This window comes from Patella vulgata, chromosome 9 (genome assembly GCF_932274485.2).
Source record: "Patella vulgata chromosome 9, xgPatVulg1.2, whole genome shotgun sequence".
Taxonomy (NCBI): Eukaryota; Metazoa; Mollusca; class Gastropoda; family Patellidae; genus Patella; species Patella vulgata.
The window spans coordinates 6,650,513-6,677,155 of record NC_065887.2 but is presented as its reverse complement, the minus strand read 5'-3'; the positions used below and the strand labels follow the sequence as shown (position 1 = coordinate 6,677,155).

The window sequence follows — 26,643 nt, the reverse complement described above, 5'->3', positions numbered from 1 at the left end:
TTACGATATACGTATACTGATATGTCATATCTTATCCACGCATATCTACATATACACAACCCAAATCTCGAGTCTTGTTGTGACCTTTAGTCGCTGAACCGTATCGCTATTTCATTTACGATTATATACGTAGAGTGCCATCCCTAATTATTTATTTACCACCATTATACTACCTAGCTACTCTTAGGGTTGACAATTTAAGGACTTACTCTTCCGAAACGAAAGCATCTCCATTTTAAATTTTCGGGTGAGACGTGGGTCATTTAAAAAGGGATAAATCTGCCACAAATTTGACCAGTTTGGAAGGACTATAGCGGTACATTCTACGCAGTATGTATTCAGTTAAAACATTGTTTTGTTGATAGATATATTATAACAATATACTTAAATATATCTTTATATTCCGATGATATGTGTGTACGCGTCGCCGTGGAACTCTGGTGTCTGGATTGTATAATAGTTATTAAGGTCGTAGAGAGATATTGCATTAGAGTCCGTTTCGAATCTTTTCGTATTTACGATCATTATGAGTTGTTTCTGGCATCAAAAATATTGAAATCACGCCAGCAGTCGTATTTTTGACATTTGTTTATCTTAGTATTTTAGAACATTAAGTACGTGACATTCAGTAATTATCTATGACGTAATTATTTTAGAAATAAAGTACGTGATATTCAGTAATTATCTGTGACGTAATTATTTTAGAACATTCAGTAATTATCTCTGACGCATAATTATTTTAGAATTAAAGTACGTGATATTCAGTAATTATCTCTGACGCATAATTATTTTAGAATTAAAGTAGGTGACATATTCATCTGTGTCTGTGAGGTAAATGTTTTCAATCTGTCTACGAGCCTGATACTCAAATTTGATTTTTCATTAAATTACGAATTTCACTAAAGTAAGACCACCGTACATGTTTTATTGTTATATATATAAAAATATTGGTAGCTGGTCGCCATCTATTATGGTAAACAAATATAATTGTTATAAATCTGGTTTCAGTTGGTTATGATTTTTATGTGAAGCTGTCGTGTTTGTCATAGTCTTGTTTTTCTTTTGGTCTTCCTATTTTTGTTCTTCCTATTTGTCAGTGTACTTGTTTTTGATGGGGAGAAAAGCGAGGTCCCTTGTATACCATTGGCAGTGCGCAGGGACTAATAACGGTACCAAGGGGTGGTGGGGGCATACATCTGGTCTGCCATCTGTTTGCCCCTCCAATATTTTTAGAAAATAAAAAAAAGAATTTGTGCTACGTTACGGTGATCAATGTCTTCTCTGGTGATTAAATCTCACATTCCGACTCAGTCATAGACGTACATGTTGTAGAGTCTTAGTGATTTCTTACCAAGCCCATCCTGCTGTAAACCACTATAAACAATAATACGCGAACCGCTTGAGAAGTGCTTTTTAGGATCCTCAAAGTTTTTGGGTATAGGTTCAACGCGTCGAAAATATATACACTCACTCCGTTCGTTTGACGCATCCCTCTCTGTTCGAACAGTAACTGGTCAGCTCTATTTATCTCGACGACAGTGTCTGAAATACTGCCAGACTGCATTTCCGGCCGGCAGTCTATTTCTCAAAATATCGTGGCGAAAATATTCATTCACTTTGATTCACTGACTCCGTTCGTTTGCCACTTTCCTCTCCGGGTGGATAAACTAGTGATGTGGTGACAGGCGGTATCTGGTAAGCTCTATTCATCTCGTCTATCAGTGCATGAAATACTGCCAGGCTGCATTTCCGGCAGCATGTTTTTCAAAAATATCTTGGGGTCCCCACCTCCCACCCCTAGTTGAAGCTCGTGTCTTTGCCCCTTTAACCTTGGACTTTACCCCAGCTTTGCCCCTCCAACCACCGGCGGCTGGCACCGCCACTGACAGGGACTGAGTGAGAGGGACGCAATGACGAGCTTTGTGTCATGGTTTTGAGTTTTTGCGCCACCTTGAGTTTTTCCGCCCACTTTCGCAAATGGCATAAAATCAACATCATAATCATAATGCTCAACCAGTGTCAAACATATACCGTGGGTCAGATATACTATAGCATGTTTCACACAGCCCAATATTACCCGGTGACACCGAGAGGGGATGCCATCCCACTCCATCTCCCGCACACACATATAAATATTGAGTTTCGGTGCCCGGGCGGGGTCTTGTTCCTTACGCAAAATTATGGGCCACTACGCCCCTTGCAGTACGTTAAAAATTCTCTGGCCACTCGAAAGAGAAATAATGTAAGGGAGTCATAGCGCCTCTGTCCTGGAATTTTTTCAGGCGTCCGTCTTCATTAGCCCATGGGGGGTGGGAGACCGAATAGTTAACGCGTGCGCGTTTGATCATTAGGTCTGTCATAAGTCACGTGGTTTTGATTCCCCGTTTGTACGTGACAAGAAGTGGGGTCGCTTGTCCAAACCTCGTGGGATTATTGAATTAAAATTGAACCATATGTTAAACCCTATTGTTTTCGTTAAATTTGTTTCTAGTACTATTATTATTATTATTATTTTGGAAGTCTGACGTTTCTGAATTTTGGTGTTTGTATTATATCAAGGTTAAGGTCTCTGATTTAGTAACTAATAATAATAAGTAGTAGTAATAGTCTCGATCCAGACCGTATAATAACCGCACCTTGTAATAACCGGACCGTGCAATATCTGTACCGTGCAATATCTGTGATTCTTAAAAACAATGAGTTTACACAAAATCGACCCCAATCATTTGAGCAGTCAAACGTCACACTTATCAACCAATAAAATTTGGTTATTAATATCTGAAATAAACTGGATAAATCAACTGATAGCAGGTTGTAACACTTTACTGGGTTTCCGTAGTGACAAATATCCGTTATGATGGATGGCAATTGTTGGTGAAAACGACGTAGAAGTCATTCAGGGATGAACGCAGTGATCTGACCTAAAAAAAAATTATGTAAGATTTAGATAAAGAGTTGACCATTCTTGCTATGATAGTTAAAATATAGATAATGTAAAATGAAAATATTGAAAATTCCATTCAAATTACTTCATTCTGAGCCAAGTTATCATTGTTTGTAGTTTTGACAAGATGTGTGAATTGTGGTAACCAGGGCACTAGTATATTCGTAACGTAGCCTCGCTTTCCCATATTTAAATTAAATTTTCAAATGGCGAACCGTTCTAATCTAGTTAAAATCTCGAGTATCCGATGCCATCGAGAGTTGATTATGGTCTTGTTTTGTAAATAAATGCCTAATTAATAATTTATATAACATTTCATGCCTAAAAAAAGACCTGCAATAGGCAGATTTAGCTCTTGCATAATGTATGTTTAAAGTACATTGTTAGTGTCAAATGTTGCCATATTAGTATCAAATAGACTAAAATCACCATGTTAGTATTAAATAGACTAAAAGTACCTTGTTAATGTCGAATAGACTTAAGCTGTCTTATTAGCATCAGAGAGACTAAGATTACCTTGTTAGTATCAAATAGACTTAAATTATCTTGTTAGTATTAAATAGACAATGTATGATAACGGAAAATAAAAACAATGATATATACAACCAACGATACAGATGACACCAACATTGTCTGCGACATCACCATTGTAGAACCAACAGATAAAAGAAATTGATTGTAAGCATTTTCTTTAACATATGGTTCGGATTAGGGTTGGGTGGTGGGTAAATTATCATAGATAACTGTTGTTTTTACTTTAATCTATATGTCACACACGCATTTCTCTAGAAGTAAAATGTCTGGATTTTAATTGGACTGAGAAATTTCCTTCGGATCTGCCAGCCTGCGGTCCCAGAGGTGCTGGATGGCCGGGCCTGGCATGTCTAGTTCATCGACCACGTATATTATTCACGCTGTACGTTAAAGATACCCTGATTCCTGTCTCCAATAGCTATATTGAAGTAGAACAGTGGGATTTTAAAACCCATTTAATTTAGGTGTTAACAGTGGTGTATATTTTTTATGCAGACGCCCTCTCGGTTTTCTAGACGTTTACCTGGCTAGCAAAGGTATCATGTACTTGAATGGTACAATACAGATCTTGTATAGCTCAATGACACATAAAGTTGAAATTATAAGTAGGTTTTACTGAAGTGTACTTACATACCTCTTTAATTATGAATTGAAATGAAAATATTTCGTATTGAACGTACTGAAAGAATTCAAGTAAACTTTCTTTATGTTCTATGTTTAGCTAGGACCTATAAAGGATACACACAGCTTTCAATGGCTTATATTTATAGTATGTCTATGCAACGATGGAATTTGAGCATACACAATATATATTCATTGTTCGAGTTCAAACGAAAATGGCGTTGTCTATATTTAGGTCGTCTAGGGAGGTTAGACAGGTTGGGGAGGAGATCGGGCAGATTGGCGAGGAGATCAGGCGGATGGGCGAGGAGATCAGGCGGATAGGCGAGGAGATCAGACGGCTGATAGACGAGGAGGTCAGACAGATTGGGGAGCGAGGAGATCAGGGCGGTTGGGCAGGAGATCAGACGGATAGGCGAGGAGATCAGGCGGATAGACGAGGAGGTCAGACAGATTGGGGAGGGGGGAGATCAGGACGGTTGGACAGGAGATCAGACGGATAGGCGAGGAGATCAGGCGGATAGGCGAGAAGATCAAGTCGGTTGGGGTAAGAGATCAGGCAGGTCGTACAGAAGATCAAGCGGATAGGCGAGGAGACCAGGCAGGTCGTAGAGGAGATCAGGCGGATTGGCGAGGAGATCAAGTCGGTTGGGGTAGAAGATCAGGCAGGTCGGACAGGAGATCAAGAAGGATAGGCGAGGAGATCGTGTCGGTTGGAGAGGTCATTTCCCTACAGAAATTCTATCTTATGTTAATTTTAGAATTTTAGAATCCTCCACAGAAAGCACAGGCACCCATTCGTCTGGTAGTTGGTGGTCCTTCACACTGCTTGTTGTTAGTTGGTTGTATTTTACGGCCGCTGCTAGCTTCGGAAGAGGGAATCCTAGAGCGGGAGTCCGCCAGGTGGCATATAAATTTGCACACTGCTTGTAATTCGTCAAGCTTATATAACCATTGTGGCGACCAACGTGACGTATGGGAATTTCACACCTCTCCAAAAAAAACACCCAATGAGATTTTATTAGCAGAGGTTAAAAGTTTATGTTATGATTTGTTGATATATATGGTTTTACTATTTGTTTGGCGATCACCATATCGTACGAACGTAATATTAGTAATAGTGTGAATTCCGTGACGTGTTACATTATTCCAAGAGCTATAATGGGCATTGTCGAATTCCCGATTTCTCAAAGTTGTTATTTGTAAATAATTATCATCAGCATGTCATACGATTATTATTTATAGGTCAAAGTTATCAGAGAGAGAGAGAGAAATGGGGTTTAACGTCCACTCGACACAAACTAGGTCATTTCGGGACTAACATATGGTTTAATTTTATTTACATAATTCGCTTGCGCGTAGGGGTCTTTAGCAGTGGGAGGAAACCGGAGGACCCGGAGAAAACCCACGAGGTTGGATAGGCGACCCTACTCCTTGCCACGTACAACCGGGGATTCGAAACCACGCCAGTCGACTCAATGACAGACTTTATGATACAGCGCGCGCACGCTAACCATTCAGCCATCCAACCACCCAAGGTTATCACGAATTATATTGACATTTTGTTTTGGTGTATTGTGGGTATTATGATTTTTAAATATTTACGCTCTATTAAGCGACCACATCGTGATTATTACTCAAAATACTTACCACGATAAAGTCGATCACGACTTCTATTCTTCTTCAGTTTTAATACATTTATAGTACAAGTGCTACTTGGCTTTTACGTCCTTCTGTTTTAGTAATTGTGTCTATAATGGGTAGAGTTTTTTTTTTTTTTTAATCTAATCAATTTTTTTATTCAGATTTGTATCTGAATAGGGATTGGGGAACAGGCATAGCCTATATTAAACCCAGGAAGATAGTATTTCACCCTGTTACGTTCTATTAAGCGACCACATTTCAAAATACTTACCCTGTTATGGGTAGAGATAGTGCTAGAGATAGTATTTCACCCTATGATGGGTAGACTTGTCTTAATGCTAGAGATAGTATTTCACCCTATGATGGGTACAATTTGTTTTAATTCTAGTTTTAGTATTTCACCCTATGATGGGTACAATTTGTTTTAATGTTTAAATGTACATTATGCACTGAAAAAAAACTTGTGTTTCAACACAAGTTAGGTGTCTCTAATTAACAACACAATCTTGTGTTAAATGTTGAAACAACACAAAACTTGTGTTAAATGTTGAAACAACACAAAACTTGTGTCAAATGTTGAAACAACACAAAACTTGTGTGAAAATCTACACATTATTTGTGTTGAAATTTCTGAAAATTGTTTGTGTTGAAATTTCTGAAACTTGTTTGTGTTGAAATTTCTGAAACTTGTGTTGAAATTTCTGAAACTCGTGTTGTTTCGTACAAACTTGTGTATAACAAAAACTTGTGTTGTATTTTACCAATTTATATCCAGTATAGCAACCTTTCGAATGCAACCCCTTCCATTCGTTCTGTTTAAACTGTAATTATTGATAAATGACATAATAATTTTGTTTGTTAAATTATTATTTATTCAATAAATGATATGAAAAAATAAATTAATGCCTAATTAATACCAATACAGACATCTCGAAGGTTAATAAACAAAGTTAATTCCAATACTAATAAAATTGTGTTACACAATGAAAAAATACCCCCACCCCCCCATTCCCAATTATTAAATTGAAAAATAAAGCACCGAGACATTTGGAATATTAATCAACAAAGTTAATTTCAATACTAATAAAATTGTGTTCAATAATAACAATATCCCCCCACCCCTCAAAAAAAGCTATTTAATTTTTTTTTACAATTAACCTTAAAAAGAACTGAGAATATAATATATATGTTCACAATATCCTTACCCCATGGTCCCAAAACATACATTTTAAATATATCTAAATTTAATATCAACCAAACCAAGCACTAAAGACATTAATAATGCACTAAATTGAAATACTTTTAAGAAAAAATAGTCCCTTTAACAGATTAGAAATTCAAAATTTTCTACAGTATATGAATGGGAACTAATAGATAAAGCACAGGCAAATAATTATTGATAGATAAAATAAATATAGCATAAAAATCAAACAAAATGGAGAAAATTAAAAATTTGTAAAACAAAAATTGATTAATTAATAAAACCATTTTATATAAAAGAGGCATTAACATTCGAAATGTTCACTAAATGTTTAAAAATAAAGGTTGATTTCATCCTACAATAATACATTTTTATAATTATCGAATGTTACTATAAGTTATTGATGATCTCTCTATATTGTTTCAAGTTTTCAGGCCAAATCTTTAGTGTTTAGGATTACACTGCATTCTATATAATGAAACAATTTTAGAGATGGTTTGGTATTTGACATTAAAAACAAAAATGTGATTAAAAAGGCAATGGTGACATATAACTTTTGGGTTTCCACAATAAGATCTGTAAAAGAATTTGATGACTTTATATTCAGAATTTAGAGTTGTTTTCTTTCTTTGGTATTAATATTCACTAAATAGATATAATTCTCCAAGGATGTTCAAGTGATTATTATAAATACACTTATCGACAAATGGGGTTTTGATGTGGATTTAACTTGGTACACCAGTCATGGGGTATAGAGTTATTTAGATGGCAGAATAAAAGTAAAATAACTCATTGAGCAGGGGGCGGCGGCGGGGGCGGGGGAGTTGAAAAGAGCATAATTTAACAATATATTATATTATTTTGAGACTCATGTGTATGACTACATGCGAATGCAAGAGGGGGGGGGGTATTTTAGTCAGGTAGCATTATTGCTTACTCATGTACACCAAAAACACGTCATCTCGCCTAAACAGATGTTTTACGCCAAAACGCTTCAACTTGATTGATTGCCATGTTTTTGGTGTATATTTATATCTTTTCTTGGGCGCCGAATCGAACTACGGCTTTTAAAATGTTCAAAAATCGACGTAAATTGATTTTTTCAACGATAGTTGGTATACAACGATGAGCACATGAGTGAGTAGACTGTGGGAAGGTTACGACAACTCATTTCCAGGCGCCATTTTGGGTCCCAATTATGACGCCATAAAAGCTATGACGTCATGGCTTCATACAGGTTTACATACCAAAATTTGTTTTTTTCTTGCAGTATTAGACGTTGAGGGATAATATAACGTTTTACCCTAAAAAAAATGCAAAAGAAACCAATGCAGTTTGGTTCAGTGATAAATATATCAAACAAAATCATACCCAAAATCGGGGAATTTTCTGAGATCGATATCTCGTAATCAGTGTGTTTTACTATTTACTCGTTGGATTATAAATGATTTCTTTTTAAATTCCTCAAACACAGAGTGGTTATGAAAGCGAAATGTGCCGAAAAATCGAATTTGACAAACGTCAAATTAAAAAAAAGAAGTATTTGTTATATGGTGCCGGGCGTTTCTTTCATAATGGCCGCCAAATTTGGTAATATTATTATTATTATTATTATTATTATTACAGCATATTTATAGCGCGCCCTTTCATAAAACATGTTCAGGGGCACTTTACAAAGTGACAATGTAATCATAAATAAACAACAAGATTATGGACATGTTAACAATTGTATACAGAGTCAGTTAAAAGCCTCATTAAATAAATGTGATTTAAGTTGTTTTTTAAAAGAATATAGAGATGTACAACATCTTAAACTAAATGGTAGATTATCCCATAAAGCAGGTGTTTGATAACTAAAAGAGACTAGTTGAACAGTTTTGGGCTTTGAAAATAGTTTATCTGATGTACGTAGTGTTCGACCATTATATCGTGGTTATGTACGCGAAATGTGCGGAAATCGAATTTGACAAACATCAATTAAAGAAATGTATTTTCCATGTGGTGCCGGGCATTTCTTTTAAAAGGGCTACCGAATTTGGTAATACATGTATAAGGCAATTTAACAAAAAAAACATAAATTTGGTAGACTAAAAGGGCATCTCTTAAGATACATAAGATATGACTTTTCCAATGTCTTTTATATGGTTTTCGATGTCTCTGAATTTGAAGATAAATTTTGAAAATACAAAATAGCAGCAACACCAATTGGCGGATATTAAATTAATCGTCATTTTTCCTGTTGGATATTAGATAGTGTCTCTTAAGCATGATGTACACTGTAGTTCGATGTACCCTGTAGTTCAGATACAGTCTCCAAACCGTGTTTACACTGACTGTAGTTTGGGTGTAGTTCGTCAAATGAAGATGAATTTTACGATACAAAAAAATGAATATATTGTAAACGCGCTTTAAATATCTGGATGCGATAGACTTCGTGATAAAAACTTCAAGGTACATTATATCATTGGCAATAATAAGATCCAATTTTAGTTTTTAGTTACACACTGTTAACCACCAATAGATAGATGTTTTAATGACAATAAATCATAAAATGTATTCAGCTCGACGTAAGACATAAATAGATACAGTTGGTTTAACTTGAATAGAAGTTTTAATTATCTATGCTGCATATATGCATATATCACTTTGATGTTCATATGGTCTTACGTATTTGTCAACAGTGCGACCCATTTGTGACAATTTCTAGTTCCCAAATATTAGCGATTTAGCTCCTTTAAAAGCGAATGCAAGTTAAATATGTTTAATCAGAGGCGGATTCAATGGGGGGCGCGAGGGGCGCCCCCCCCCCCTAATTTTTAACAGTGCCCTTTTTTACGGCTAAAAGTGCCTTTTCTCAGACTCAAATATGTCCGTTCCCAACCCGTTGTAGGGATCCCAAATGACTCGAACCATCGACTCAAACACACCAGTCTGGGAAATAGCTCTTGGAATGGCTACAGATGCAAGGAAATGACGGATAATTTTCTTGGGCCCCCCCCCCCCTCAGCGGCAAGCCCCGTCTCCGCGGTCAATGCCTTCATTTTGCAGCGCCCCCCCCCCTTTTCAAAATTCCTAGATCCGCCCCTGGTTTAATAGTACTTTTATCTAGTGTATCTTTTATTTTGATTTTTCTTATAGAATAAGGCTATATAACAATAATGTGCGCTTCTTGTTATATAATATACTATTCAAAAAAAGTAGGGGATATTTGATTTTTAAGTGTTATTAAAGTCACCTAATGAAACTGACGAAGAAACAAATGACAAAATGAAATGAAGTTCACATTCATCGATTTATTCCAAATGATCGTTAGACTAAGTAAGGCACAGACTGACCATTATAAGGGTAAAATGATACCCGGGGTCAAACAGCAAAGTTACCACAGCATCACAACCAAGTCAGTAACGGGTAAATCCTCCTCTGTTTGCCAAACAAGCATTGATCCGACGTGGCATACTCCTAATGAGACGTCTAAGGTCATTTTGGTCCAGATTGTCCCATTCCTGTTGCAACGCAGCAGCAAGTTCTTGGACATTGGCAGGACGTTGTTGACGTTGACGTAACCTCTGTCCAAGCATGTCCCAGACATGCTCGATGGGGGAGAGGTCGGGACTCAGTGCTGGCCAAGGTAATGTGGTGATGTTCTGTTGTTTGAGGTAACCTGTAACGATCCTGGCCCTGTGACATCTTGCGTTGTCATCCTGGAAGATGAAACGGCGGCCATGACGTCGTGCGAACGGCACAACATGGACTGCCAAAATGTTGTCCCGGTAGTACTGGCCTGTAATACGCCCTGCAACAACATGTAAAGCCGTTCTTCCAGCAACAGTGATGCCTCCCCATACCATAACAGAACCACCCCCAAATCGATCATGTCTGATGACGTTAACGTCTTGGAAGCGCTCGTTTCGACGACGCCACACCCTCCTACGTCTGTCCAAAAAATCAACAGTGAACCTTGACTCATCTGAAAACATCACATTGCTCCAGCGTCGATTATCCCAGTGTTGACGATCCCTACACCAACGACGTCTTGCCTGAATGTGATGATCTCTCAAACAAGGGATCACGCGAGGACGTCGGGCGCGAAGGTGACCCCTATGCAGTCGATTCCGAATCGTCTGGCCACTCACTCTCACACCAGTGTCTGTTTGAAGACGAGCGCTGATCTGATTTGCTGTGATGGCACGATTTCTCAAGGCCAAGGAACGGATAAATCGATCCTGGGCTTGAGTTGTCGCCCTTGGTCGACCTGAGCGTGGTCTGTCCTGTACAGATTGTGTATCACGGTATCTGGACCATAGCCTGCTTATGACAGACTGAGAAACATTCATCGTCCGCGCCACAACCGCCTGTGTTGTGCCGATCTGTAGCATGCCAAGGGCACGTAACCTTTCATTTTGGGTAAGCCGACGCATATCAAAATTTGTTTTCTGGTCACTAAAACAATTAAACTGATGTTTCCACCCTGGAATTCAATGCCACAATGACTGTAACATTCAAAATCAGAGTCGTGCAAATCTTGGGTTGGACCCCCATGATGATCCCAAGCATCACCTGCATTCCATGCGGTAGCTATTGGTGCGTTTGGGCGTCACATGTAACTGGAAATGTTTCTTCTGTTAGGTTCTATAGTGACTTTTTTCGTAGTCATTTGCATATTTTAGTATTATGCCCCCAAAATCAAATATCCTCTACTTTTTTTGAATAGTATATACTAATAATAGTATGTTCAGCTATACTTTTCGTTTAAAAAATGTACGTTTTATGTCCTATATACACTTATTCGCTGAAATCTATGACATCCAACAATATAATAGGTCATATAAATAGATAATAAGTTTGCATGACGTCATATGAAATTCCTGGCTTCACAGTTGTCGCAACTTTATCTATACACGGCGTTGCGTCGACCAACCATGCAATGTGAAGTAGATGTCAATATGGTTATGTGCATAGGCGTACGAGCTGGGGGGGGGGGCTGGGAACCAAATGCTGGGAAAATTTGGGCACACAATTGTACTTTGTAAAAGTTGTATAAAAAAATATTGTGTTCTTGAATGTTTCCAATTTAACAGCGAATTTATTATTATTATGTAACATATTAAGGACCTAACTACATTTTTGGGGCACCAACCACCACCGCCCCCCAGTCAAAAATTTCCCCGTACGCCTATGGTTATATGTGTAAGAATATTCAGTTCAATATATTCACGGTGTATGATTTTATTCATACTTCAATTTTAGTGAGTTACTTCTGCAACGTTTTTAGAAAAAATTGCTATTAATTTGGCCAGTACTATAATAGCAAGTGTATAAATATTTTCTGTTCAGTCTGTACACAGTAACATATCTGAGAACCATATTATCATTTCTGCCCAAGGCTCCCTGTGATTTATAGTTAGCAGTGATACAAGGCAATCACCAATTTTCCATGCTCTTGGCCTGAAGAAATAAAATAATAAAAGTCAAGTTTTTATTATTATGCAAGTGGAAAAATACAATTCTTCATGGTATGATTTGCATAAATACAACTGATTTGAAGTTGGAATTATTATTTGTCTAAGATGACTGGGCATTTACAAATTGAAATAGCTACTCTTCATCAAGAAAATACATGAATATTTTTCCCAATTCACCTGGATTTTATTGTAGGTCTTTGTACGTGAAATAGCTTTATTTAACGTCCGCTTCCACCGAAGTGATATTGCAGAAAATTAACAAATTCGGATTCCCTTTTAAAGGAATTAGACTACACTATCGCTGGATTGTATTATATTCAAAATGGCGCCCAGAACACAAAACAAACATTGCAATTCAGGGCGGACTGGTGTCGAGGTTGTATCCTAAGAATGATTTTTTGAATATTTAATCAAACAGAAACACAATTATGCACATGCAGTTATGATATAATATTAAATTAGCTTACCTCAAATACCTCGAAATATACTGTTTGGTCAGTTTGTCCGCCCGCCATATTTCTATTAGTCACACATCCTTCGGCCAATTAAAATGGACGTATATTTTGTTTTAACCGAAACGAAAAATTTGCGTTATAAATACATTGTATTAAAAAATACCAAAATCACAAACCTGATATTCTTATTTTCTGAACAAACTTTTTTCACAACAATATCACTTTTGTCGATACTAATGCTTAATAATACAGTTAACATTTGCAGTACCACAGGGTTTAATACCGCAAAATTACTTCAATAAATATTTCTTTCTTTGTTTTAAGAGTAATTCATTTTAATTGGTCATTTACAGGTAAGAATAAATTTCCAATTTCGATTAATGAACCAATTAAATTAAATAAAAAGATTAACTCGACTATTTCCACGCCCATTCAAACATTTTTTTAAAACGTAGATATAACACAATTGTTATTGTCTTTGATGTGTCAAGTTTATTGGGGCGATATCAATCAGACACTTCCAAATGCAGACATTGTAATAACCTGTCTCTGTATATTGTCTTAGACAAGATGTGAAAATAAACAAAGAGTAGAATCAGAATAATCTTTTATTATATCTAATTAAATAAATAGTTTATATTTAGATAATAATTGACTAAAACTTTGATCTCTTATATCAGTATACTGTTATAAAATACGTTGTTTTAAAAGAGCTATTAAATGCATCGCACGATACATACATTGCGATTTCTACTTAATGTTTGTAATAATTAATATATCCTTTTAGATAATTAGAAATATTAAAAAATAAATCAAGTGAATTACTCGACATTCAAATTCAGGAGGAGTGGTTTTACATATAGGCTAGGCCAGATCCCTAATCCAGTTCCCCAATCCCATTCAGATTTTCTCAATAAATAAAAAACATAATGTGATAAAGGAACATAATAAATGTTATCTTTAATGTCGACGTAATTAATTATATGGAAAAAAAAACACATAAGATTTTATAAATGTACACAAGTTTGTGTTAAGACATTGAAAAGAACACAAACTTGTGTCATTGCAATGCAATACAACACAAACATGTGTTAAATATTTTTAACACAAGTTCTTGTGTTGAGATCCAACACAAGGGTTTTTTCAGTGTGGGAAATTAGAGAAAGAGTTGACAGTTCTCACTATAATAGTTAACAAATAGATGATGAAAACAGAATATGCTGAAAGTGTCAAATTGCTTCACTCTGAACAGAGATATTAGGGATTCAGTTTTAGTCAAATCGCTTCACTCTGAACAGAGATATTAGCGATTTAAATTTAGGTTAGCCTCGAACGTCATTACTAACTTTGGTGCGATAATAAACAAAGTCTCGATTATCAATTTTTACGTTAAATTATACATCACAAAATGTATTCAAATCCATTAAATATCGCAGGCTAACGATGGCATCGAGAGTTGATTATGGTCTGGATAAGTTAATTAATGTCTAATTAATAATTTAGATAACATTCCAGGCATAAAGAAAGACCTGCAATAGGCAGCTTTAGATATTGCATAATGCATTTTTAAGTTACTATTTTCCCAATATGATTGTATACTTAATGCTAGGTTTAGTAGTCCCCTCTATGACGTGTACATCTGTTGTAATGCTAGGTTTAGTAGTCCCCTCTATGATGTGTACATCTGTTGTAATGCTAGGTTTAGTATTTCCCCTATGATGAGTACAGATGTTGTAATGCCAGATTTGGCATTTCCCCTGTGATGGGTACAGTTGTTTTATACTACGGATATATATGTAAATCTTGGGGTGTAATAATCTTTTCATAAAATGTTTCCAGAATTATTTAATAATAGTGTTCCTAATGATTGGAATAATATTTCCGTGAGTTGACTTTTTCCGCTGGTGTTGTGTTGGCTTGTCAAAGCGAAACTGTTACAAGGTGTTTTTTACGGCTATTTGGATCACATTAAAACACACTTTAGTTCATTTCATTCCTTTTTTGGTAACAAATCGTAAATATTTGGGTCTGTGTATTTAGGACAATTATGATAAATGTATTGTTAGATTCTAAATTCAGTTGTTCCGGATTCCGGAACAAAGAGTTAAATTAGCTTCACTTGACTTGCAGGTTGATGACTCATCTTTTCGTAGGCTTGAACATCCTGGTATTTCTTGCTGACTTACTTGCTAATCTAGATCTTGTGTTCTCACTATAATAGTTACAAACTAGATAATGTAAAGGGAATTTGCTGATCCACTCTGAACCTAGAATTTAGCGATTGAATTTTAGGCCTAGCCTCGATCATCATTACTAAAGTCGGTACAATAAAAAAAAAACATAGTCTCGCTTATACAGTTTTTGATTTAATCATGAATGAGCGTTGAGCAGCAGATCGGATTCTAATCTAGAAAATATCGTAGGCTAGCGATGACATTTAGAGTTGATTTTGATTTAGACAATATTTTATTCACAAACGAATGGGGTTGAGCAACAGGCTTGAAGCCTATATCAGCTCTTTCCATAGATACAAAGGTATAATAAATAGAGGTATGTTATTTACAAAATATCTTTAAAGAATGCACAACTATTAGATTTAAAGAACATATATACAGAGGTTATGTGGAAGTGTATTTTGCACTGATTCTGAAATTAAAATCTGTGACTAAGTTTGATAAAAAGGTGAACAGCTTTAGTTAATTGTATATTTGATTCCACTGATAAGCTTTCATCTCCCTGTAAAATAATTTTTAAAGATATATTTTGATCATAATTTTACTAATAATTTCGAACATGTGTATTCTAATTTAATTATAATATGGACAGATAAAAAAAATAGTGATTATGGTCTAGTTAAGTTGATTAATGTCTAATTAATAGTTTAGATAACATTTCAGGCCTAACGAACGACCTTCTGCAATAGCGCAGATTTATCTCTTGCATAATGTATGTGTAATTTTTTACATTTCTAGCAAAACCGGCATTTTCCTTTCCCTTCGTTGTTTTCGGATTTTATTGCCCGTTTTGATATCAACTTAAGATGGACATAGATATTTTAAGTTGGTATTATTGGAACAAAAATTTCAAATTACGCACACACACTTTAAAGCTACATTATGTAAGATTTAGATAAAGAGCTAGTCATTCTTGCTATAATAGTCCCAAAATAGATAATGTAAAATGAATAATTTGAAAATTTCATTCAATTTACTCTATTGCGAGCGAAGATATTAGCCTTTGAAGGTTTGACAAGACATGTGCAATAATTTCAACCACCGCACTGGTTGTTCGAAGCTAAGTCTCGCTCCTCCATTTTTAGCTTAAATCAAAATATGGCTGAACTGTTCTAATCTATTTAATATCAGAGAAATCCTATGCCATCGAGATTATGGCCTGGATAAGTTAATTAATGTCTAATTAATAATTCAGAAAACATTTAGGGCCTACAGAAAGACCTACAATAGGCAGATTTAGCTCTTGCATAATGTATGTTTAAGTTCAACTTATTGGAAGGGAAATATTTAATTACTATGAAGCACAGAGACATCAAAAAACCCGATCCACGTTTTATCGGTGAATATTTCAAACTTTAAGTTTTATTCGTCACTTCATTTTGGCCTAAAGGCATATTTAATAGGGCGCTTTCGATGGATCCCGGATCAACCAACCAACCAATCAAAACCCGTAATACAGAACATTCCCGGAAATATTTTTAATAGGTTTTGGTTACCCACACATTTGTTTGGTTATCTGACCAAGTTAAAATGTCGTGGTCACAAACTCAGAAAACGCCTTTTTTCTTAAGCATCTCTTAAGACATCCTGTGACAGTCACTGTGATCTTTGCTTCCATTAACTCGATACTGTGAAATTAGTCAGTATTAATTTTGGGCTAAGTATATTAGAAAAGCTTTACAGTCCGCTGTTTTAAGCCATTATTCTATTGAGTAAACAGTATTTTTGTTGTTATTAATTTGGGGATAAGTATCTCAGAAACGCTTTCCAATCCACTGTTTTAAGTCATTATTCAGTTGAGGAAGTTGGCTCAGTAAGCAATGTTTTTATAACACAAGATACAAGTTTATGCATACACAATTACTGAGTTTAATACTAAGCGACGTTTCGACCAGGATACTCTCGTCTTTATCAAACAAATGATACAGGTATGTGAATGCCAATTAAAGAAAATGTTTTTATAATTCGTTTTGTAATGATATATCTTTTTTTTTTATCTCGGCGACAGTCGGTTTATTTAATTGTCTCGGTCCTCTAATTGTCAATATTATCTCAAGCTTCAAATAAACTGAGGCCAAAATAAAAAGTACTGTGATTACAGTAACCCGATATTAACAGATTTTTAGCAGAGATCGCCGATACTAACCTTTTCTTCTTCTCCTTTCCTAGGTCCTTTAATCCGATCTTGGTACGATTTTCTGTAGACAAATTCCAACTCTGAAATTTCAGCCTTATGCTAGGTTCACACTATCACGATTCTCACTACGAATGACATCGTGGGGTAATCGTGGTGATGCTATCAGGTCTTTTCATATAGTGTGAGGGGGGGGGGGGGGTCACGTGGCTAAGTGGGTAAGACGCTGAATCGCTAGCTTGGAGGTCGGGTGTTCGATCCCTGCATTGGCCGAGAAAGTTCATTCAGATTTTCCGGCGTGGTTCTCCCTTGTCAATGATGCAGGACGGACGGCCTGACAAGGACAGCTGTCTAGTCGTTCGGATGGGACAAAAAAACGAGAACCCGTGTACACATTGGCGTGCACGTAAAAGATCCATTGGCAGTTGGAATTCGATATAAGAGTAGCCCGTAGTGCCGCTGCCCGGGCAAAATTTCCCTCATAGCAAACTGTATGGCGTATGCCCGTCTTCATTAGCCCAGTTTAGGAGCAGAACAGTAGGACGTAAAACCCCATTTCATTTCATTTCATATATTGTGGTCAGTCGTAGCAATCGTGTTGATCGTATCGAAACCACGCCATTTGACTCAATGACAGACCTTATGATACAGCGCGCACATGCTAACCATTCTGCCATCCAACCCCCCCGCAGAAAGGTAAAAATAGGATGTTATCCCCATTAAATGTCGTTTTGTAAGGACTATAAATGTTTAGAAAACCGCCCATTTCTACAGCTCTATAGATATTCAAATATTTACTCAATTCAATTGAATTAAATGTAATGTATTACACTCAAACGTCCCATTGAACTATTTTTGGTTTGGATGGTTATATTGAACACAATAACAACATATGTTATAGTGAATATTTTTCTGGGATTTGAAATTGGATTAAAGTATCACTTTTGTACATCAACAGGGTTCATAAATCGGGTCAAAGTCCTACTTAAAGACGGGTCTGTTTTGAAATTGCTTGATAATGACTAGAGAAGACTAGTCGAAACGTCTCTCAGTAATAAGCAGTAATTGTATTCTATAGAATTGTCACCTGTATAATGTTCTGTAGCTGAAAAACATTAAGTGTTCCTAATAGTAGTAGTAGCTTGTGGTTTTACGTCTTCTACCCCAATATTGATATCGCGGACATCCTATCCTTGATGCATGTTAGCATTTATACCTATTTGGTTTTTTATTTGTTTTGTTTTGTTTTGGGGTTTTTTCTTGATATAAAAAAGGCTAAATATCTTATATAGCGTGTTTTATCATGCACTGACGTGCTGTGACAAAGAATGGAAGAATGTAGCAAGCACGTGTCTGTAAGAACTTCTAGAGAGTGATATAAAGAACGTGTACCTCAAGTTAAGATAAGTCAACATGGCGACTGACGAATCTTCCTATATAAATATATCTATATCTAGTGAGCTATTTACACGTTCTCCGATAACTGTCAATGTAGATCAGTAAGATATTCTAACGTCCGTGTCTAATAGGCTGTGTCTTCCAGTAGTTTTCACTTAGACAGTTTGCGTTCACGGCTAGTCGAGTTCATACCGTGAGTGAATAGCATAAAACTCAGTTTTAATCAAAACTCATTTTTTTAAATGAAATGATAATGAGTTTTAATCATTAATGGAATTCATTAATTCACATAGCACAAGGGTGTATTTAAATCTCGGTGGAAGAGTTTTTGAAGTGTTATTTGAATACTTAGAATAATATTTTGGTGAATATGTTTAGCGATACATCGTTTTCTCACGGTATGAATAGCTGAATCGAAACGAAAAATCCTAATCATTAAATTAACTGTGAAAAAAAGTGTTTTATAAGATAAATTATAAACAGTGTCTTATATAGTGGGCGGTTTGAAAAGAGTAATGACCATTGATCTGTAACATTATTTTGGGAGTGAGAGGTTGCTTTGTGTTTTTGGGTGTAGCAACAACCGTTTCAACCATGTAAATTTTCGGTAAAGTTACTATATAAAGGTCTTACAACTGGCTGGTATTGCACCACATTGCATGGTAATGTTTCTATGCGTTGTTTTTAATATTTATGGTTGTTTTTATTTTCCCAATTAAACCCGGATGAGATGAGGGGATAATACATAGACTGATTTGTGAATAATATATTTATATTATACGACGACGTGATGCTGTCAGGTGACGTTTCATCACGTGTTTTCTATATTTGGACATGTGTTTCTCAGATGTGTAATACTTTTCAAGACACCATCATTCCACGTGTGACGTTCGCGTGATACATATAATACGTATCATAAACGTTGCAGCAAACGTAAACAATTAAAAAGCGGAACCAAGTTATTTATAGATTTTACGGATTCCCCTTATAACCATTTAAATTGAGTATATATCGAATAAATGATCATAGTCAAGCGAGACAGCAAAGTAATTAGTCGAACTATATCTTGTTAGTATATGAACAGATTTTTTCTTTTCTAAAATTATAATAATCAAAAATGGGTGATGCTAATATTCAGATCAACCAGGGCGTCTTATATCCAGTCATAATGTCGACGGCTGCCACAACCACTACAACGACGCTATCAACACCCCGTCAAAATGGAAATCAGAATAACGCTATAGAGGTAAAAAAAAAAACCTTATTAATTTTCAGCCTATGGACATTGTTTTTGACTCCAACTGTGAATCACAGATTTGATTCCATACAAAATAAAAACTTTTTCATATTATAGGGGTAACATTTTGTATTCATTTCTGGATAAATTAAATTTTTAATTTTGTAACCAATATTTTGTTCAAGAGTTGGAAGGATTAAGGAACAGCATAGCTTGTATGGCTACTGGGCTTTAAAGGGGAGCGAGAGAGAGAGAAATGGGGATTAACGTCCACTCGACACAAACTAGGTTATTTCGGGACTAACATATGGTTTTATTTTATTTCAATAATTCGCTTGCGCATAGGGGTCTTTAGCAGTGGGAGGAAACCGGAGGACCCGGAGAAAACCCACGAGGTTGGACAGGCGACCGAAACCACACCAGTCGACTCAATGACAGACTTTATGATACAGCGCGCGCACGCTAACCATTCAGCCATCCACCCCCCCCCCCCCCGGGCTTTAAAGGACCTTACAGATATTTTGCTTGCAGCAGATGGTAAGAAGAAATATACAAAACAATCTGATCGATATCTTCGAAGAAGCGACCGGGGCTGTCTGGAATATTTTGTTGTGCCTATTTTTCACACTTTGTTAAACATTATAATCTGTGAAAATAGTTCTTCCAAGTAGTAAAATAAATATATTTCGTCGACCATGACCGTACAGTGGCGTAGTGAGGGTTTGAATTCCGGGAGAGGAGTGGGGAGGGGGGTCAACACGTGCAAAATATACAATTTTTGGAGCAACTACCGAAGCCAAACGCGACTTCCAAAACTTTTGATTTCTTTCTTATCTTTGAGGATGTTTGGGTTTTTTTATTAATGGTTTATGTCTGTGCAGGGTAGGGGGAGGAGGTATGGGAATAGTGGGGTGGGGTGAGTCCCATCATACATAGTCATCGACTATCTGCAAATTTATATTTAATTTCTCAAATTGTTGTATTTTACAAGATATTTCAGTTCTAGCTTATTTTACTATCTTTAAACTTACGTTGAGTACCCACTATATGTGAAGAGAGGGAGAGAGAGAGAAAGAGAAAGAGAGAGAGAGAGAGAGGGGTGGGGGGTTTATCGTCAAACTAGGTCATTTCGGGACTAACATATGGATATGGTTCAATTTTATTTCAATAATTCGCTTTAGCAGTGTAAGGAAACCACGTATAACCGGTGAATCAAAACCACACCAGTTGACTCAATGTCAGACCTTATGATGCAACGCGCACACACTAACCATAGATGATTTAATTATATTCGTGGAATATTTATTATGAACGTTGATTTGTAAAATAAGCAAAAAGTAAAGGGTATCATTTATAAAGGCTACTGCAATTCGACCCCCTCCTGCTTTGCTCCCACCCTATGCTCCTTTATAACCCTTCTCCCCCGCCCTTTATATCCTCACCCCGCCATCACCCTCCACCCCTTCCCCAAAGGTAAAAAGAGAAAAGCGAGACAGAGTAATCTGTTTTTAAAACAGGCGCCACGGTGGCTCAGTGTGTAAAAACGTTTGCTCGCTAACCTGGAGATCCGTGTTCGACCCTTGCGTTGACCGAGAAAGTTCATCCGGCGTAGTTCCCACTTGTCACTGGTGCAGAACGGAAGGCCTGGCAAGGGACAATGTATAGTCAACCAGATGGGACCAAAAACCGAGGTCTCAGAAATCTAGGACGTTAAACCCCATTTCATTTCGTTTTTAAAACTAAATACCCTACCTGAGATAACCCGGATGTTAACTATCCATTCGTCAATCGGTTGGAGTCTAAAGTCTAGCCCAACAGTCATATTTAACGGAAATACAAGTTTGATTAAATTTATAGATGTTTTAAAGCACTTCATATACTGTACTTTGAAGCCAGAATGAAGTTTTCCTGGTTGATTCGGTCATGTAGAGCATGACGTCATGCACCAAACATGATAATACGCGTCGAGGATTATGTCGCCTGTCGCTTGGGGTATGTTTTCATATTATAATAGAAACAAATCAAAAATCAGTTCTTAATTTAAACTAATATACATTATGTTATAAGAGCTAAATCTGCCTAATGTAGATCTTTCATTTAGCCTCAAATGTTATATAAATCATTAAATAGATATTTATTATCACGACCTGCTCATAATCAACTCTCTACATCATCGGATGGGTTTGATTTTCACCGGATTTAAACACGATTGCCAGTGAATAATTTAATTGAAAAATGGATAATCGAGACTTTGTTTATTATCCTAACAAAGGTAACAATTACAATCGAGGCTACACTGTAATTGTATCGCCGATAACTCGACTCAGAATGATGTAATTTTACTGGAATTTTCAACATACTCCGTTTTCATTATCTTCCCTAAAAACAACTTTTGGTCTTGGAAGGAATTATTAGTGTGCAGAAATTCGGCCGTGTATCTGTTATCACTCGTCACATCAGTCAGTTATATAGAGGTATGACTCGTGTTTTCCTTTGGCGTTCGTCACTTCCGATTCAGGAAACCTGTATTACTATGGGGGGGGGGGGGTTGGATGGCTGAATGGTTAGAACGTGCGCGCTGTATCATAAAGTCTGTCATTGAGTCAACTGGCGTGGTTTCGAATCCCCGGTTGTACGTAGTAAGGAGTAGGGTCGCCTGTCCAACCTCGTAGGTTTTCTCCGGGTCCTCCGCTCCGGTTTCCTCCCACTGCTAAAGACCCCTACGCGCAAGCGAATTATTGAAATAAAATTGAACCATATGTTAGTCCCGAAATGACCTAGTTTGTGTCGAGTGGACTTTAAACCTCATCTCTCTCTCTCTCTCTCTCTCTCTCTCTCTGTATTACTCAGCTATCGTAGCAATGATCTCTGTGTTAAAATTAAATTTGGAACGTGTTTAATTAGTTCTATTACTTATGTGATAATGACTGACACCAATATTGTCCTTTAATCAGCCATAATTTGAATCGGAACATTTAAACAACAAGGGTAATGAACTCATGGTGTCTGGCTAAAAGTGAGTTACTCGTGTTTTTATATGTAGCTATAGGTGGATACAGTGTGGACAATCCCATGGTAATTAAACATATTATTAAATACATCTTAACTTGCCTTGTTCAATCGTCACGAACCCAAACACGGTGCAGTGTGTATACTTGTCCCAAGAGGTCACCAGATTAACATCTTAGGCCTCTGTAAATTCTTAAGCCCTGTCGACACATTTTTCAATCAGACAATTTGACCGACATCTTGTTATACTTGAAGCATGTAGGATTGGCGACACAGTATCGATGGCTTAGTGAAATGTGTTGTATTTATAGATGTAGAGATAGGAAACAGTGTTGTTGAAATGAAATCGAGTTTAACAACGTCCAGTCTGAGTAACGCAGATAGACATACTCCATGCAGTGTGCTATAATGCAGTGTATTATGAGGAAATATTACTCGAATTCCATCGTTCAAAGTAAAATTCAAGTATTAGAGAAAAAACACTAAAAAATAAAATTTTGACTAGTACTTTCATCGTTATCAAACGAATCGTCAGGCCATTTTAATGCGTTACTATGCTGTTACAATAACGTTACGTCATAACAGAGGACAATGACTGTGAAATATAAAAATTAAAACGAAATAACAGAGAGAGTGAGAGAGAGAGAGAGAGAGAGAGAGAGAGAGAGAGAGAGAGTTTAATTTTATTTCAATAATTCGCTTGCGCGTAGGGGTCTTTAGCAGTGGGAGTAAACCGGAGGACCCGGAGAAAACAAACGAGGTTAAACAGGCGACCATACTCCTTGTCACGTACCACCGGGGAATCGAAACCACGCCAGCTGACTCAATCACAGACTTTATGACAATAACTATTCCATTCCTTCAAAACATTAATTTAGGTCTGCTATTGAAAGGTGACTAGACAATGATGAAATGTTATGTAATGCTAATGACATGCTAAATTGTTATAATCCCTTATTTTTTATAAAACTTTTACAGACACAAAGTAACTGCTAATTATATAGCCGGTCTCGTGAACATACCAATCGTATGGTTAATCTATTAATTGTTTTATTTACCATTGTTTTATTTCTTATATTGTATATTATTACATCAATGCTTATTTATGTCAACACTTGATCTTGCCAAGTGATTAGAAGTAATTCCATATAAATATGTGATTGTACTTGATACGTTAGTCTTTTAGGTCTATCCGACTTAGTAGCATAAGGTACTAGTCGGTTATCCGCGGTCCTGTAAGTGTATGTAGATAATTGTTATTATAAGTTTCCAGTAGTAAACTGTAGGTTTTTTAAGGGGGACATTTAATAGAAACTTATCGAATTGGAGACTTTTTCCAGATTAGAGTGCCGAGTTGTTAGATTCCCCAGTGACGCTCAAAAAATCTCAAGGCAATTAGATTTGTTAATTTGTTTAAGAACAAAACTAGGCTGAATTAATCATGTGACAGTATGGGTACTTTTTTCGATGACAAATCGAGATATTTCTTGTTTAATTTTAAAAGGGTGTTAAATGAATATAGAACAATGGCACGCCGTGTGTTAAAGCTGAACTCCGATTACAAAACTACAGAAATAATCAAATAAAAAAAAATTAACACCCTAAATAATCGCCATACTTGTTTTCAAGTTGTAGAAAAATCATGGACGATTGTACGGCGTACAAAAACAAGAGGCAGGCCACGCCCACACCCAGTTCATGCCTTGTCAACCACAATGTCCACTGTCTACCGTGGTTTACTTATTTCGTCTAATTAGTAAAATAATATGTACCCGATCAGATATAATAATTAGGTAGCAATAATACTTTAAGTAAACTGTTAGTGAAAAAACGTCAATCAGTCAGCTGAAATATTGTTAGCCGGATGTGGACAGTGTGGCTGACAGGCGTGAACTGGGTGTGGGCGTGGCCTGCCTCTTGTTTTTGTACGCCGTACAATCGTCCATGATTGTTCGACAACTTGAAAACAAGTATGGCGATTATTTAGGGTGTTAATTTTTTTTATTTGATTATTTCTGTAGTTTTGTAATCGGAGTTCAGCTTTAATGTTTTAAGATAACCCAGTAACATGCAAAATAAGGGGAGATTACTGCTGGCTTTTTCTTCTCGAATATAACAACACACGTGGCTTTAATAAATTCTAAGATTACAGATACCAACCTGTAACTGGTTAATGGGGATAAAAAAAAATATTGTAGAAAATAATAATGAAGACCCATTTCCCAAAAGTCGTGAAACAAGGTGACTTTTGTTCGATGGGTTTTGAAATTATTAGATAGGACGATCCCAAGGGGCATCGGACATACTCCACAGACCAACATTTCAGGCCGAAATTTCAAAAATTGAGGGAGGACCCCTAAAGCCAGGATGGTGGTGGGCAACCCCAACCCTCCTATGGTTTCATCATGTCACTACACTGCCCCAGGGCCCGGCGACTTCATGATCATCACTGTTACCAACCTGTAATTGGTTAATAAACAATTGACCGAGATTATATTTAATGGTCTTTCTTTTAATTTACACATTAGCCACTATAAATATAGCTGTTTTTAAAGAAAGAATTGAAAACATATATTTATTGTTTTAAGACTTTTCTGATTGATATTTATATGCTTTTTACTATGTTGTATTTTTATAGCTTTGTGTTCATACTTTACAAATATTATCATTCATAAATAAAAAGCATCGAAACACTTCAGTGAAAACAATGCTATTACCATCTGAGTAAAATACAGATCTATATTTCGTTTCGTTTTTATATACTTTCGTACTGGACGGTCGCGTCAGAGGTCATACGGAAGGCTTTTGACCCTATGACTTCAGACATTGATTAATCAATCAGCGTTGACGTTTCTAGTGGTTTACCCACAGTTCCGTGCATGGCACACCAAGAATGCGCCGTAACATACTGTTTCATTGGCTAATCCCTCACTTTAACCACAACGCCGGTAGCACAACAACTCTTCCAGATCGTAGTGTAGTAAAGACAAGTAAAACGAAATTTTCAACTATAAAAAACGAAACGAAATAGGATATGTGTTTTAATCTGATTGATGTAAATGTTATAAGAAACAAAATATCAACATCGGTTTCAGAGGCAATGTGGATATTGTAGTATAGATGTAAGGATACAAAGAACATCTTGTGACTAGAGAAATTACTTTTATTAATTGCCTTAACTATCATTTAGAATGGTCATAAATTAACCCAGTTAGTCACAAAATGAGCCAAGTTACCCCAATTAAACTTACGACATCCGTATTTATATTTTTATTATTCTTATTTTCTCAGACACAAGCTCCGTCTCAGAGAAAAGTTGAAATGGCGGATTCTGGAAGGAAGGCTGAGGAACAGACGGGGACAATTGGTTTAATGGATGGCAAGAAGAATTATAAACGACAACCTCAAAAACCGCAGAAATCCAGAAGCTGTTCATCATCCAGACTGTGGGTAAGTCAGTCCTCTCATCTATATTATTGGCCTTCGATTGTCACCGTGTTCGTGATTTATTACCACTTTATGGCGTTAGTGTATTTCTACGCCCACAATCCCGCATCAGGTCGTTTATGTCGTCGACAGTTGATTCATTCTACACGGTGTACATAGTTAAGTACATAGTTAGCCGCATCTGTAGAAATACCATATCTAACGTACGATTGTAGGTCAAATAGTAATGTAATTATTCTCGAATTCACATGTGGTTTGGACTTCCTGTTATTACCCTTCGAGAACTAACTCGTGGTCCTACCTTCCTGGTATTACACCACTCG

General features: G+C 36.5%; 1 long non-coding RNA gene across 2 annotated transcripts in view; it reads left to right on the top strand.

The window, feature by feature from the left end:
* Nucleotides 1–26,643, top strand: part of LOC126832050 (uncharacterized) — a 43,769-nt gene that overhangs the window by 9,336 nt on the left and 7,790 nt on the right. The window contains exons 1-3 of one of the 2 annotated variants that reach the window (XR_007684508.2): nt 131–330; nt 19,766–19,873; nt 26,165–26,323. This is a non-coding gene — a long non-coding RNA (uncharacterized LOC126832050). Of the gene's footprint in view, nt 1–130; nt 331–19,765; nt 19,874–26,164; nt 26,324–26,643 lie in introns of those variants that run through there. The other variant, XR_007684507.2, reaches the window with a different exon arrangement.